Here is a 17,393-nt window from a genome sequence, read left to right on the forward strand (position 1 = left end):
TGTGATTTGAGTGAATTTGGTGCCGTGTTCGTGCTGGCTTTGAGATGTTCTCGGCTCATTTCGTGACGTATTCAGCATCTTACTGTGGTTAAGCATTTGTAGATGGTTCTGTGACTGATTCGTGCAACCGTCTGTGTGCCTCTTCAAGGATGACCGCCTACACAGCCTCGTTACCGAATATAACAGGTAATAAATATATACCAAATTTCAATTAGTCATCTTGCACTTAGGCTTGCCAAGTTTAAAGAACAAAATTCCTGCAGATTTCTTTACAGTCTTTGGACCCTTCAGCTTAAAATGTTCTGGAATATTAGTGCTTAGCACATCGCGCTACGACGCCAGGGGTCCCGGGTTCGAATCTCGACCTGGGCACTGATGTTTGTGAGTGTCCATTCATCAGATTTATTTATTTATTCCAAGTTTCAGATACAGCACTTTTAAGGCCATTTTACACTGAAAACTCGAACAAATAACAAGAACAAGTCAAGATGGTTTTAGGTGAATATAAGAAAGGTTAAATATAAACATAAGACATAAACAAATATTCATTTTTGGGGAAGATCGGAAAATACTTTGTGTCAAAAATGTCTATGTTTGTGGGTAGTGTAGAACTGGGGCAGCTTGTGGAATAGAGCGAGCTGTATAAGGGAAAGCCCAGCGGTAGAGTTGTGGTGTTTCGGGTCGATCAAGAGGGAACTCTGAAGTTGAATTCTGGAAGCAGAAATTCAGATCTTAATTTTCCATTGACGATTTTATAGAAAAAATTTCATATCGGCCATATCGCGTCGGGTCTGCAGTAACTGGATGTTCAAAGTAGTCAGGATGTCAGGTTTCTGAAGATGCCGCAGAGAAGGAATTCTATGACTTATCACTCATCCCTATCTTCGCAAATTAGCCAAAAGTGGCACAAGAAGCAAAGTAAAATGAACCAACTGGATAAAATAAATTGGATCAAAGCAACTTAACAACCACACTTTGTCATTAAACAAAACAAATATATAGATACACAGACTCTTCTGAAGCCATAATAACATAACAAAAATTATTAAATGAAATGCCATGTAAAGATAATAATACTGAATCTCGTCGTTCCGGGAGATAACAAAGTTTGTCGGGAGAGTGGGTTCGATTCCGGCATGTTCCGACAGACCATGGAAATCAACCTATGCACGAAAAAGCCAGGAAATTTTGATTAATTTGCTTTATTTTTGCATTCTATTTGCTTGTTTTATATATCTTCCTTCTACTGTGTCTGTCTCTCTCTTTTTCCGTTTATCTATCGCTTTCTACCATCCCTTTTCTTTCGTCTTCTCCTTCTGTTTCTTCGTATCCTTCTATCACTCACTTCCTGCCCTCTCTTCTGTGAGTTTATTTTCTTGCATCTTTTTCTATCACATTTTCTTGTCTTCATCTTCCGCTTTCTACCTCACCGTATTTCTGTATTTATTCTTTCTTTCCCCCTTTTTTTCTCTAAAAATTAGGATTTCTTCTTCTCTCTCTCTTTCTCATACTTCCTGTTCATTTATTTCTTTACTCTGTCTTTCTTTATCACTCTTTTCTTTCTTTCATACTCACTCTTTCTTCTCCTGTTTTTTTCTTCTTTCTTATGAATTTCTACCACTTTATCTCGCCTGATTAGTGTCTCGGTTCTAACCATTCGTTTTGTTCCTGTCTGTGATCGTGATTCTTGCTCTATTCTAAATGAACCTGGAACTTCCGCAAGACTATTTGGGATGCGCTAACACTATTTCACGGTGCAGCATTTGACCACTAAGACCTCTTACTTGAATCATATTCTGTTTTCGACATCGCTGGTAATGTTTGCATGCATGCAAGACTCTTGCTGATCCAATGTTCGTTCTCCTTTGTTCAGCGAATTAAATGTTTTGAGTTCAGGCATGTTCCAGAAATTCAACCTTACTCAACCTTGGCAATACGTGACACCATAGGGCTACTGCGGACAAGCATTGTTCTGTTGTTAAGCCTATCAGTTGCGTCATCGCAGGATAGAGTTTCGTTTACGCAGCAAATAGAGACTTCCCTATTATTAAAGTTCAAATTCCACCTTCGATATACGAGCCAATGTTCTGAGTCTAATATGTTGAACGTTTTTCATTACGTTTAATGAACGTAATTAATACCAAACGTTTAGAAGAGTCTCCAGTAACTTTTGTTTGAACTTTTTCCCTAGTTTTTCTCTGTAAAAAAAATTGTAATTATATTTTTTATTTCATTCTGAAATTATGAAACTACTGCTGTGAAGTAGTAGAATTGATTGATTTGATGTTTTAAGTTTACTTTATGCACAGTAAGGTTAATCGGGACTGGACCTACAGTTTAAAGTGGGATTCGAACCACTATGTGCCTCCACCGAGTATCAAACCCGGGATCTTTTGATTGCAAGGCGACAACGCTACCACTGCGCCATCGGGGAGGCTCTGTCAGCAGTAGAAGAGTTATGGTCGATAGTCTGCAATCCATCATGGCTGAGAATTTTTACAAGATGGCGGACTTTCCCGGAACGAGAAATCTTATGAATATTTAAGTTATTTCCATGGACATTTGATAAATACGTCACGTTACACGTTTTGTTATTAATTTTGTTCAGATTTGGTAAAATTATGTCTGGGGTGACAGCGTACAGACCCGAGAACTGATCTGCAACCATATTTGTAGTTCTGGTCGGAATGCCATGGCGCTAGTGTCGACTGTTAAGGACAGGAGGAACAGTTTGTGTCCAGCCAGACGCGAGAACCCTAAACTGCTCATCCCCCACTAATCTTTTCCCGTGACGACCTGGAGAGAGAGGTCTGGATGGTCGTAGGAGGAGGTGAAAACTTAGCATTACGCTTATGGGAGTATAAGTTTACTTGTTCTCTTGGGAATTCAAAACTTTCAATGGCGTAGAAAAACACATAAACGGACAGAGGACACGTTGAAGATTTGATTTGTTGTTGGAAAAAGTTGAAAACTCAATGTTTTGATCATCTATAGAAGACTGTACATCGCGAACAGCCATTACAAATATCACTGCATGAATCCTGCTGCTTTATGCTCAGGAAAGCCTCGTGACGAGGACTTTATTGATTATACCGGAGGTGTTTAAGATCCACGCGCCACTAAAGAGCGAGCCTAGCCGTTTAGAGGCTCGCTCACCTGACAGGTGGTCGTTGAGATGGCGAAGTCTCGAGCCTCAGCTGGTCATTCATTGCAGTATCTCCACGCCCCTTCCGGTTCTAGTTCTTTGCACATCCATTCATATCAAATCGTCCGTAACTACAGCGTGAAAAACAGTGTTTCAAACTCTGAATCTTTTGCCTTAAACTTAGTCTTTTTTTTTTGTTGACTCTGCTTACTGGTTTTTCTTGATTCAGGGTTTGTGAATTTCGTTAGGCGCTTGTCTGTGTGTCGGATGTTTCTGAGTTGATTGAGTTTGTATGTAGGGTTGCACAAATTTGCTGATCTACATTATATTTTCAACTTTGAGTTCGTGCCTGTATATCTTAAGAAGATTACAATCTTTGGGATCCATACAGGGCTGGATTAAGGTGGGTGCTATTGATGCTGCAGCATTAGGCCCATTCCTGAAATAGGCCCAGATGAAAACAGACGAGAATTTTCCGAAGGTTGAACATTTTTCTTTTGCTATATTAACCTGAACATAAATCTTAGAATGAAATTTGGAGCCCCAATTTCGGACGCCCAGACACAGCATTACTTATTATACAGTTACTATTATTCTTTGCGCTGTGACGTAACTATTACGTCGTTGTGTTTATTGTTCACCGAAGATTTCAAGCATCAGGCTCAATTTCGTGTTAATCCGGCCATGGGTACATGTGGAGCCACTGCGAAGGCTTTTCCACACATCTGCCTGCGAACCAGGGGTGCCCACAGGGGGCGTCATGGGAATTTTTTGGGGGGGACAAAATTTTATAGTTTAGCTACCAATTCCATATTTCACACACAAATGGGGGGTGGTTACGTTTCATTGACTTGTTATTGATTCTTAGTTATGGTTATTATGTACAGTTGTTCTACCTGCCTGTGGTGATCGCGGGGATGGGATTGAAATGAAACACCACCTCTTTATGCTTTTGGAATCGGTTTGGAAAGGGGGGAGGATTAATACAAGGTTAATCAAACAGACAAACTTTTAAGAAAAAGGTTCAGCACACTAACAATTTTAAAAGTGGTGCAAAATTAGGAAATTATCAATACGTTTGCTGCAACAACTTTGCAACGTCAGAAGTTGTCATCATTTATGTAAAATGTTACTTCAATCAATGTCAAAACTAATATACATTGCTTAAATATATCTGTATTATATTGTTCCGCAAATTTTGGCTGACCAAAAAAAAAAAATAAGTAAATTATTCGGCATAACAGGGGGAGCATACTTCTTTTGGGGGGAGTGCGTCATAGTGCTGCGAACTGAGGCCATTGTCCCAACTTTCTCCTCCATTAGCAACCTTGCTGGTGCGGTAAGGATGCACAGAGATATTGTATTTTCATTTGCCGAGAAATTTCTGTAAGTTTTAGGCTGACAGAGGGCAAGCACCAAGCACCTCTTTGCTGGGTCAAGTGTGTAGAGGAGGCGCCATCTTTAAAATGGCGTTTTGAAGCTCACTTGATCAGTGTTGCAGCCTTGAGAGGTCGTTTTGTAAATAACAGTTGATGCCTCATGTAAATTTCAGCTGTACAGTCCTGCAATTTTTATTGTAAGGTTTTCATTCGAGTCTTTTAATTTGTGTTTTCATGGATAATTTAAATTAAGACAGTTTTTTCTTGGTCGATTTGCTTTATTTTACTTCGTTTTTCCTGAAGTGTGATGCACATAAACAAGACATTGGACAAGATATGATTATGGTCATGACTGTAAAATAGAGTCTGACTTACAACTCGCCTCAACACGGTTTCTCTCTCTCTCTGCTAATGCTCGTAACTCACTGAGCCCCGTTCTCCAAGACATTTATCCCAGTCGAATTTTCTACATGATGCCAACTCAGTCACCTGTAGTCTCTTCCTTGATTGCAAATGTTTACACCTGTTTACAACGATGGCGATCAAGGAAGCTCGTCAATGTCTGACAAGACGTTCCTTAGATGTTTCTAGATATTTCCTGTCTGGAAAGGTGATATGTCTGGGATTTGGTTCTTTGTACTTAACATTTTCAAAAATGTTATATAGATTGTTACAATATTAAATGATTTTTCCATTACTCAGGGGCAGTGATGTGCCGTACACTATAAGTTTACGTCTACATGCGTTGTCTACACGTAATCTACGCGTAGATTACATTGGGTTGTAGTTTACATAGACTACGTAGACAATCTAAAGTGCATTGATATTAATTGTGAAGGATTTCATGAAAGGAAAGTGACATTTTCAACTATATTGGTTCCTAACGAACTGACAAGAATCCTATTTACAACAAAATTTATCTTCTCTTCTATCATCAACTATCGAAGAAGGTAAATAGTATGCAAAAAAGACAACAGATGGCAGTCGTGAGGCAAAATTAGTCTTTTCCCCATAAAACACTAGAATATTTCCTATGTTAGGTTTTTCCTAGGTGAGAAATTGTCCTAATATGGAAGGAAGAGCATGAAAAGTTCTCCTGACACATCAGCAACTGATACGCAGTATAATTTTGTTTTACTTCCACAGCGCCCTTTGTTATCACCTTTCGTCATGTTGTTTACATAGATTACGTGATCTACGTGTATAAATAGTCTATGTGTAGAATGTAGACTATCGTTGTTTACGCGTAGACGCACATCTCTGCTCACGGGTTGGGACTAGATGAGATGACATCATCAAGAGAAGATGCTGCCAAGTAGAAGTCTGATATATATAATCTGGACATATGCTCTCCGTCCCTTGCACGAGGCTTCTTGATAAAGGACATATCCTTGCGCGGCAATAGTTTGTTCAGTTGGGTAAATGGAACAGGGAGACCGCCGCTCAGGTGACGGACGTTTAGATGCGTCACGCAATTCTCTGCAGCGTGTTTTCATTGTGCACTTCCAGGTCATAGTCTCCACATTTCAGTGGAGCTAAACGCATCTCCATGGCAACGGATTGTGAGAGCTTGAATTGGGGCTCTCGTTTCCAAGGTAACACCCGGGGTGGTATTTCCGTGTGGATTAACGACGATGATTTCCGCCTTCGGAGCTCGATTCCCGGTTATTTAGATTTCACCGTGATGGATTTTTTCTCTCCCACGGAAGAGCATTTTGAGTGTGAGGTATTAAGCTGTTAATGCCATTCTGTGGACCCAACCCCAAGAAGTACTGTTGTACCTTGCTTTACATCATATCATATGAAGGTCTCGGGTGTAAAACTTGGTAAGTGACAATTTGGTCATTTCTGAGTTCATTAGGTAAACAGGTTATTAGAAGCTATATTGTAGATAAATTGTTTTCGTGTTGTGTTTACCAATTTCAGAAGGCTTCACCGAGTCGAATGCAAATTGTATGACATGGCAATTTCACTCGAGAATTGAAGGATGGCACATTTTACTTTGTAAAGTCGACGCCCTAGCTACGTTAACGACCGGCTGGCTTTGAAGTCCACGCAGCGCGCCCACCAGCTGCAACAATCACATTCAACGCAGTGTTGCCACCTTGTCCCTCCGCGCACAAGCACCTTCCCACGGTCTCCACATTGAAGTTGCAAAGTGCGGCAACAGCGTATCCGCAGTCATGTGACAGACTCCACGTGGAGGAGACGAGCAGAATGACAGCTGCGCCCATTGGCTGAAGGTTGAGTGTGATTGGACGAAAACAACTCGCTCGCTATTTATCCCCACCCACGTTTGTGGTGGCGGCTTTCTTTAGTTCTTGGACGTTAACGAAGTAAAGTTAAAAAAATGCCCTAAAAATAATTTTCGCTCTACTACAATTAAATCTTTGTTTTTCATGAATTACAAGACAGTAGTTGTATAATTCATTAAAACCCGAGGTTTGCTTTAAAAAAAACTAAAGAAAAACTACCGAAGCGAAGAGGGGGAAAAATCAATTAAGTGCTACCATAGTTTTCTTTATTTTCACTTCAAAGTTACATGAAATACATCGCAATGTTGTTTCTGTACATGTCATTCGTCTCCTTTCAGTATGGGCCTTGGACGATACAGTAGCCTGTCAGTATCGGAAAATACATGTAAATACATCATATTTATTTTTTATTAACCAGTCGCCTATGACCGAGCGAATGCTCCAATTACAATAGGCATTACAATTTGCTATATACAAATATCATTTACATAAATACAAATAAATAGATACAAATACATAAATACAAACACATAGTAGTTATTACACAAAACCTTAGATACGAATACAAGAAGTTATACAAATACAAAAGTTACACAAATACAAAACCTACACATATTACAAATTTAAACAGATGAGAAAAACTAAAGAACAGAAGAAACAAAAAAATAAACAAAGAAGGAAAAGTAACAAGCTATAAAAGCTTGAGAGAATAAGGAAATTATACAAATTATACAAATACCACTATTTAAATGAGAAACAGCAATAATCAATACAAAGCAAGGTTCAAATTTGAATTCATTCATAGGTATAAAATTTTGATTATATATATATATATATATATGAGATAAAAGCTACAAATTATATTTGAGACTATAATTATATCACTTCAAAATTGGATCTGTTTTATTTGTATATTATATCTAAAATGATATTTAAACTATATAAAACGTTTTTAATATTAAAAGCAAAATCCAAATCAATTCCATTCGAGACAATATTATTGTGTTTACTTAATAATCTAATGATTGGATAATTTTGATGGAATTTTGTGTTTGATTTATTGCAGTAAAATGACTGTCTTACTCTTAATACCTTATAATTGACATTAAAGTTTATCAACTGTAAGAGATTTTCACACTCAAGTATAACGTTGATAAGTTTGTATAGTAACATATGGTCTGCCATTTCGCGTCTTCGTTCAAGTGTATCACATGAGAATTCATGACGCACGTGTGCAAAAGAGCATCGTTAAAATACAATGGTTCGAGCTAATAATGTAGATCAGGGAAGACAATCATTAAATACAGGGAGTCCATAAAGTCCTGCAGGAAACTAACATCATTAACAAAAAAATGTGTGTGTACTTACAGCAAGGTTCAAAGTTTTATTTTTCTGCTTGTTAAGGTTCATCGCCAAATCTCCAACTGTGCACCATTCACGTCCAAACACTGTTGCAGTCTTTTTTGCGAGACCTAGAATTGCGTGCTGACGGTGCTCGTCTGGGATATTCAGAATCACATGACTTATTTTGTCCATCAGGTCCAGATTAGCTGGTTTCTGTGAATACACCTCGGTCTTTACATGTCCCCACAGCCAGTAATCGCAAGGTGACAAGTCTGGTGATCTTGGAGGCCAAGGTGTGGGTCCTCTTCGGCCAATCCATCTCTCCTGAAATTGTTCGTTAAGAAACTGCCCAACTTCAAGGGCACATCTTCTTGCACGTGGACCTCATTGATGATGCCTAACCTATAAAGTATTCCCAGTTCCAAGGATCTTCGTTTAAGCGATTTCACTGGATTGCGGCCCACGCTGTCCTGCACTGTCTGAGTCACATTGTCACTCGTTCCTGGCCTTCCACTGCGTGGCAAATCTGACACACTTCCCGTTGCCTTCATACCATCTCTTGATACTTGTGTCAGCTGGGGGTGGTTTCCCATACGTTGTTTGGAACTTTCTCCGCACTGAAACGCAAGATTTAAACTCTGCAAACCACAGCACATACTGTGCCTTTCCTGGATGGACGCCATTTTAAGTCACGTGATTACCAGTGCAAGCGTCATTGAGCAGTGTGGCCAGAACAAAACTTTAAACTTCCCTTCTTCTCACCCAAAACAATTAAAAAGTTTTAGTTTCCTGCAGGACTTTACGGACTCCCTGTATACTATTCAAAGAGCACGGAATAGTATCTGGAAATGACGTAGATGTCGGAAGAAAAACATGGAAGAGGTCGAATGAAAAGCTTAGTAATATCTAAAAAAAAAAGAAGAGAAGTACGGACATAAAATTTAATTAATTTGAGTCAAACACTGAGCCACAAACTATTCAATAAAATAATACTGAACATTGTATGCAAAAAGCATAGATGCGTGATTCTACGATTAGGGGACAATTCGTAATAATCCACAAATAATGAAAATACATTAATACAAAAGAACTTCCAAATCCCAGAGAGTAGCTATCATTTTCCAGACAGGAACTTGACAATCAGGAAAGCGGTGTCAGACATGACCTAAGCTTTTCCGGATCACCAACGGCGTAAACATGTAAACAGGTGAGACCCAGGAAGAGTCTACAGGTGACTGACTGCATTGCTTAGTAAAGTCCCAGCTCTGTAACAATAGTTTCTAAGCTTTTGAACCAAATCTAAAAATGTTCATAGGTATACAATTCTTTATGACACACCAATTATAATCAAAAAATGTTCAAAATTATTTTTTTTTTAAATTTGAATTAAAGTATTTTGGGTGCGTCAGCACAGAGGCTATTTTGAACCCGTCACACTATACGGGGTCCAGCCCCTTATCATAACAAAAATTAAAGCGTGTCTGAAAACTGAAATTTCCTTACCTTGGTTAAAAGCTGAGGCTAAAAAGGGCCAGTCGCCAGAGCCTCGTTAGTCTGCAGACCAGGGTGTACTACGTGGAAGTGAGGTTGACTATTGGATGCAGTTCAAAACTAATACATAAAAAAATAATTATATACATGCAATTTGCCAAAGGTGGTTAATTGTTTGATTTGCTTTATTTTACTTCGCTTTTTGTGCCACTTTTGGCTAATTTGCGAAGATTGGGATGAGTGATGACATGATGAAATTAATGAATGAACACTCACAAACATCCATGCCCAGGCCGGGATTCGAACCCAGAACCCCCTGGCGTCGTAGCGCTAACCACTTCACCACGGGGGCCGGTCCGAAGCGGGTTAACTATTACAGGAAGTTTTCTCTGTTCGCAGTCTCCTTGCCGTTTATGCAACCAGATTTACTTTGGCTTATTGCGTGAAGCATACGAATGAGGATAGAACCCAGTTGTGACCCTTACAAGGACCGAACAAAGATTTAATGCAGTGATACCCTATTCAGGGCCACCACTGCTTCGGAGAGAGAAATCTGTTTCCTTTCAAAAGGAGATAATAATAAATTTCTCTTTAATATTAGTTTTCAGAATGTTGGAATCGTCCTTTTCAATGAGTTTTTTGGGACGTGACTCCCCCCTCCTACTTCCCTCTCGAGGATTGTGTGGCGGAGACGAACTTCCCCCCTCCCTCCCTCCGTCAGCTGAGGAACCTCTCTGTCTGCCAGGTTAAGGGGGGAAAGAGGGGGGTGAAGGGGGTTCTGGAAAGCCCACTCGATCAATACATGCTGGAGCTGGAAGAGCTGCTGAGATCACTTATGGAGATAGTTTCTCCAGCAAACCCTTGCCAGACGAGGATGGTTCTACAGATATATTGAAGCTTTTTTCTCGTTTTTTCTTCAATCTTCCATTCTGAGTGACCTGCTCCGTTTTCAGATTTGAATTCATCTTTTTTTCGGATATGAATCTTTCCCGTCGTGACCTTGTGGAGCTTTAAAGTTATGGCTCTGCATGAATCAATAAAAAAGAATCTGGTCTTTTGTGTTCGTGTTATTGCTTTTATTATGAAACCCTGCTTTTGTGTGGAATGTAGGGGATTATAGGAATGTAAATGACCATGTTAATGTGATTTTGTGTGTGTAAACAGATGACTGAATATGGCACAGTGTGGGTCATAATTCATGAAGGGGTTGCAACACTGAGTAATGACCATGTTAATTATGAGAATATGTAGTTTATTCGTTATCCACAATATAGATGCGCGGGAAAAATTGTTGTCCCACTATCCACAAGATGAAGCCACAGCTCACACACCCAGGGACACGATGGCCCTTCTACGGACCATTTTCGTGCATTGAATCATTTCACGACATTCATTGGCCCCAACGTTCGCCAGATTTGAAAACAGCACACTTTTGTCTTTGGGATACCTCAAAGAACGGGTGTATGTTAACAAACCCCAGAAAATCCAGCAGCTCAAGGAAAACATCCAAGCCATAACACCGCAACATTGACACGTGTAATAATGATTGTTGTGGGAAGAGCTCTTGCGTGCGAAGTCAATAATGGTGGACGTTTACGTGAAATAATTTCTCACACATAAATCACCCATATGTAATGTACATAATACCAAGAAATCAATAAGTACCACTATCATATGTCAAAAGTATGCTCTGTTGAAATCTCCTTGTGACTTATGGTCCTTACTTACCTTATGTTACCCGAGGTCGCTACAGCCCTTGAAGGGCCTTGGCATCCATAATGACCTTAGTCCATTCTTCTCTGTTTGCAGCCTTCTGTCTCCATCACCTCACTCCCAGCTGCCTTAGATCTGCCTCTACATCCTCCAGCGACCTCTTCCTGGGTCGCCCTTTCATTCTTCTACCTCCTGGTTTGCCGCAGAAAACTTTCTTCACCGCTCTGCTCTCCTCCATCCTTTCCATGTGTCCGAGAGACTTTAACAGTCTTAATTTTGTTTTACTAACTCAGGTTTTGTATATGGACTCATTAGTTCTGTATTTGTTCATATTCGCCATTCTCCATTCTAGCTCCAAAAATTTTCCTCAGAACTTTCCTTTCCCAGGTGTTTAGTACCGTCTCATCTCTTTTTGTCATGCACCAGCATTCTGCTTCGTAAAGTACTACTGGTCGTATGATTATCTGATAGATCCTATCTTCAGTTTTTAGGGGGTCCGGACCCCCCTCCACCCGAAAGACTTATTAAGTACGAAAATTAAATAATGTAAATATACTCGTTTAACATTTGTTACACAAGGATTATATTGGGATCATACGGCTTTGAATGACATTACAAAGATGATTTATGTACACTACTACTCAAAAAATGCATAAATTATTAATCAGAAACTTACTTTTCTCCAACTACATGTAACATCATTTTTGTTATTCGATAAATATTCAGTTATTCATCTATTTGACATTAATTTCATTGCTAGGGCACTTGTTTTTATGTAAATTATTCCGATCTTAACTACAGATAAGCTATTATCTCTTTACCTATTCGTGTAATAAAAATATAATATTAATTTATGCATTGTAATTTGGTTTAATATAATTATTTTAATTTAAACATTATTATTCCTGAGACACTTGATGCGGACCCTGCCCGAAACATATTTCTAGATACGTGCCTGTTTCCATGATCCGTGATCCTAGACTTACGGTCCACCATGTATTATTATGTCTTTCTAGTGATCTTCATATAATTATGTCCAAAAACTTTCTTCATTGCCATTTTCAGAAGTTAATTGTCTTTGCGTCTGTATCTAGTACTGTGTTTTACATAAATTTCAATATTTGTTGAACCAGAGTAGCACTTGGTATATTTGTATTGCATTGCATCGCTGTATTTATTCTTACATTAGGGTGGCGACCTCCCTGAAGCGCTCAAATGATACCCTCACTTCCACGTACTACAGCTGGGTAACTGCTATATTGCATGGCAACGAGCTTCTAGCATCAGGACTCAGATCTAGTATAATACTTTGTGGGGCTTGTGTGGTGTCGTCAATATGTATTTGTGATTGCCCTTTCATCCATCTCACCATACACCATTTATCCCCATCGTAGCAATCAGCCATCCGATGTAAAATAACTAATGCAATCAATCAGTTATTCTTACATTATTATTATCATAGATTGGAGGCTCGATTGTACCATCTAGAGAATTATCAGTATAATGGTCACATTATTCTGCCATTTAGTTTTGTGTTCGTAAGGATCTGCAAACAAATTCGGAACAATATGCATATCTGTAATCAAGATTTTTACAAGTATTATGTTTGTTCTTACAAATACAAGGGATGATTGAAAAGTAATATCTCCAACTTTACAGCTGATCAGTAGATGGCAGCTCTGACGTGCTAGTGGCATTCATTTTTTCCTTGATGTCCCTACTTTCATTGTGAGAATCAACTGTTGGAATAGGATGTGTAGCGATAGCTCTTGAAATGGAAGCATGTCACGCTCATTCTTTTCTCATCTTGGTTCCTCTCTTTTGAACTTCCTTGATCCAATGACATCTATCCTGTAGTTCATCAATTCCTGCGTATAACGGTCTCCTTTACATGTGCTAAGAGACGTTTAGTTGGTAACGTTTAACAACCCACAACGGTTACCCTGTAATTTGTGTATGTAGCGGTTTAGGTTGTCGCTTCCGACACACTGTACTGCTGGATTGATATTTCCTCAGGCGTCCCTACTCATTCAAGTATGGGAAGTCCAGGTCCTCATGTAATCTAGTGGTGCGTACCATTCGCTCATAAGCGTCGTTGAATGCCACTTGATGCAGTGCCTTCAACAGCGAGAGATTCAATCATTACACCTTCCTTGAACAACACAGGCAAATATTTACTTTCCCAACCGTACACATTCTCCAGGAAGACACCACTGAACAAGTCCCAAGTACCTGGCAACACGTCAGTGAGAGCGAGACAGAAGCCTGCTCCAACTACAGGATGGAAATCAGCTTTCCTCAACGTAATATTTACATTATTATTTACAGCATATCTACCTCAGAATGAATATAGACCTAATACAACCAACCAATCAAACAATAACTGACAATGGCTTATATATTCTTTTAAATAAGATTATTTGGTGCCTGAAAGTAGAATTGTGATGCTGGTAAAGCTTAGAAAGTAAACCATATCCTACATTCCCCAAGCAATGCCATCTATTATTGAGAAATCTCTCCATCCTTTTTTAGCAAATCGATAAGACTTTTTTTTATATTTTCTTTCTCATAATTGTTGTTTTATTGCAGCCTTATTGAAAGAGGGGAAAGCCTGAATTGAAAAATGTTTCGCCATGCTTGCGTGAGGCTGGTTTAACTTATCCCCAGGGTTTCTTGCAGCGCTCGCTTTCCTTCAACTGTTCCGCTATTCGTTTTGGTGTTGTTTCTTACCGACAGGTGGCAGGCCAGCTGTTGCAGTGAAATGGACGTTTAATTAATAGCGTGCTGCGTCAAGAGAAAGATAAATGGCGAGGAAAAGGAGGAAAAAATCAATGATGCTCTTCTTTTGTTTCTTTCGAGCGTAGAGTTTTCTTTTGTTTTTGGCAGGCTGTTTATGTGTCGTTAAAGAATTAGTTCCCGCTGAAATATTGAAATGTCAGTTTGTGACTTGCTTGCGTTATCGTGGCTCACACCGCCTATCCTTTGCGGTTTCTAGCCATCGGGACTGTCAGTTTGTGATCTCTCTATGACGTTTTAAAGGTCCTGAGCCTTCATGTGCGATGTGCTTTTCCTGCCATTACATATTTTTCTTTTATCTGAAAGAATAAACAACATACCGTAATAGCAAAATTCAGTTAAATGGAATTTAAGGTAAAGCCATAACCTGTGCATTGTACTGCCCCACTCATGAGAGACTGGGTGATTCTGAAAGCCACTTACGTGTATCAATACTGAAATCCCTCTCTTAGATCTACTTCATTCTACAACAACGCGATCTCGGTATCTTATAACAACTTATCCCTCATAGTGGTTGCGCTAAATACGCGGGCATTTACTAAGCCCACCACTTGTGTTTCACTGAAGTAATATTGAATGCATAACACATGACAGTTCGTCTGATAGTTTACGTTAAGAGGTAGGTTTACATTTTTCTTCTTTATAAGTGTTTTATCCCAAGATTGCCCTTCCCTTCCCCGATTATTACCCTCTCCACTTCGTGTTGCGCTTTCCTCTCTCTTCTTCCCTGTGCCTTGTTCTCCTTGCCTTTTTGTACTTACTGAATAGGACTGTGGAACTTGTTTATGCTCAATTAACATTATCTTTCTCTGTTCTTCCTTCTATGTTCCTCATTTATATTATGTTCTTCTTACTTTCTTGCGTTTCTCCATTTGTTCCTCCCTTCCGCCAATGCCTTCATTTGTCTGTAGCTTTCGCAATTCACATTTTGAGCGTTTGTTTTATGTTCGTTATCGGATCAGTCTCTCTGTCCTGAGGCTTTCCCATGCTGGGGTGAGTGAATATCTGACGTCGAAACCTTCACTTATGGGAAGGTTTCTCGTTCCCATGCTGGGGGTGAGTGAAGTTCTGGCTTTGAAACCTTCACTTATGGGAAGGTTTCTCGTTCCCATGCTGGGGGTGAGTGAAGTTCTGGCTTTGAAACCTTCAATTATGGGAAGGTTTCTCGTTCCCATGCTGGGGTGAGTGAAGATATGGCTTTGAAGCCTTCACTTATGGCAAGGTTTCTCGTTCCCATGCTTGGGTGAGTGAAGATCTGGCGTTGAAACCTTCACTTACGGGAAGTTTTCTCGTTCCCATGCTGGGGTGAGTGAAGATCTGACGTCGAAATCTTCACTTATGGGAAGGTTTCTCGTTCCCATGCTGGGGGTGAGTGAAGATCTGGAGTCGAAATCTTCAATTACGGAAAGATCTCTCGTTCCCATTCTGGGGTGAGCGAAGATCTGGCGTCTGAATGTTTCTCTTTCCCATGCTGGGCTGAGTGATGATCTGACATCGAAACCTGAAGGTTTCTCGTTCCCATACTGGGGTGATTGAAGATCTGTTGTCGAAATCTTCACTTATGGGAATGTTTATCTTCCCCATGCTGGTGTGAGTGAAGGTCTGGCATCATGGGAAGGTTTCTCGTCCCCATGATGGGGTGAGGGAATATCTGGCGTCGAAACCTTCACTCATGGGAAAGTTTTTCCTGCGTACTTCATCCTGGTCTTGTCAATGTGTTTTTAACCTCCTGTCCTTCAGTTACTGTTTTCATTCGAGTATAATGTCTCAGGATGTGCATCTGAAACGGATATCGATATCCGGGTTTTGTGGCCATTCCTACCTCTTCCGTGTAGCCAAATCTGTTCCTGAAGGTTAATAATTATTTCTTCTGATAGAAACTAGAAACTCCTCTTACCTGTGCTACCGTACTTGTGATCTCTTTCATGAATCTTCTGGCACTGATTAATTTACTCTCAAGCCAGCAAACCTCATCTGCCTCATCAATTCTGTTCCGCCCTATCACCTGACACGTTTCCCGCGCTAGCGATCGCTCGACAGTTTCTGTGCCAATCAGAAACTAGGAAAAGATCGTCTGCTGGGCAGCGAGGGGCGAATGCAAACCAGAAGAGAGGAACTTGCGTAGACGGCGTTGCCAAATTGTGGTGTAAGTCTCACGTGTTTTGTTCGTGTCTTGTTGAAGAAACATGTTTTGTAAGCGCAGCCAGGTTTCGTCTTCCCTAACGCGTGGTTCACTCTTGTCTACAGCGGCAACACCGCGTGGTGTCTGCTAAAATTCCCAACGATCAGAAAGCGCGGGAAACGTGACAGGTTCTGCCAAACGCAGTATGTTTGTTATAATAGGCTTTCTGCTGCTTACACTGACTTTGTTTTCACATGGACAATGTTTTTATTCCGCTGAAATTGTGGAAGTTAGCATACTTGCTGGGCCTTGTACGGAATTTCTCTTTAAAGCCTTTGGCTCTCTCTGAAGCCCACAGAATCTGCCACGTGATAAAAGTAGGAAAATGCCTGGGGTAATCGTTTAGAACCGAGAGGAAAACGAGTCTATCCCCTCGGCATAGATTTGCCCCCCCTTAGCTGCAGACATTTGGAAATTTAGTTACAGACGCGGTCCTCAAAAGAAAAAAAACTTAAGGACCGTAATGTTGCATTGTTTGAGCCATTCTCGCAGAGGAAACGAGGAGGGCTTTGGGAGACGTAAAAGCGATTAATAGACAGGAAAAGCGAGCGGGACCGACCGACAAAGTGGGGAGGATAGGAGAGAAAGACGACGACGAAGAAAGGGGACAATTTCGCGCTCCTCCGAGCAAAGGAGAGGGTTGAATTCGAGCAGAAAATCAAAAGAAATCTCTGGATTTTTTTCCTTTGGTATAGAAGATTACCATGTGGGAATGGGGGGAGAGTCAGAGAAAGGAACGGCAGCCAGTCTTTTCATTTGCCCATTTCGGTAAATCCCCCGTCTTTTTTGCATCTTCTGAGTGAGGATGTGAAAGGTATGACAAGGAAACCTCTCTTTTTTTCCATTTCCCGCCGACCATATCTTTTATTGCATGTATCTTCAGCTTTGAAGTAAGAATATCATAAGGATGATTCAGCAAAAGCTTGGATCGAAAGGGAAAAAGAGTTGAATCAACTAGTTTGGAGGTCTTGAAATCTTCAGTTTGAATCCCTTTTTTTCTTTCTTAGCCAAGTTAAACGTCTGAGTTTGCAAAACTGCGAGTTTGGCACATAAATATCGCTGCTTGAAGCATGGGCGTACCCAGACTT

The 17,393-nt window shown here is 40.1% G+C and overlaps 1 protein-coding gene across 23 annotated transcripts in view; it reads left to right on the forward strand.

Moving 5' to 3' along the window:
* The window catches only part of LOC145996124 (coiled-coil domain-containing protein AGAP005037), a 1,065,133-nt gene that overhangs the window by 761,905 nt on the left and 285,835 nt on the right, over positions 1-17,393 (forward strand). The gene's annotated exons all lie outside the window — the stretch shown is intronic.

This window comes from Lepisma saccharinum, chromosome 12 (genome assembly GCF_977018435.1).
Source record: "Lepisma saccharinum chromosome 12, izLepSacc3.1, whole genome shotgun sequence".
In the NCBI taxonomy this organism is placed as follows: domain Eukaryota; kingdom Metazoa; phylum Arthropoda; class Insecta; order Zygentoma; family Lepismatidae; genus Lepisma; species Lepisma saccharinum.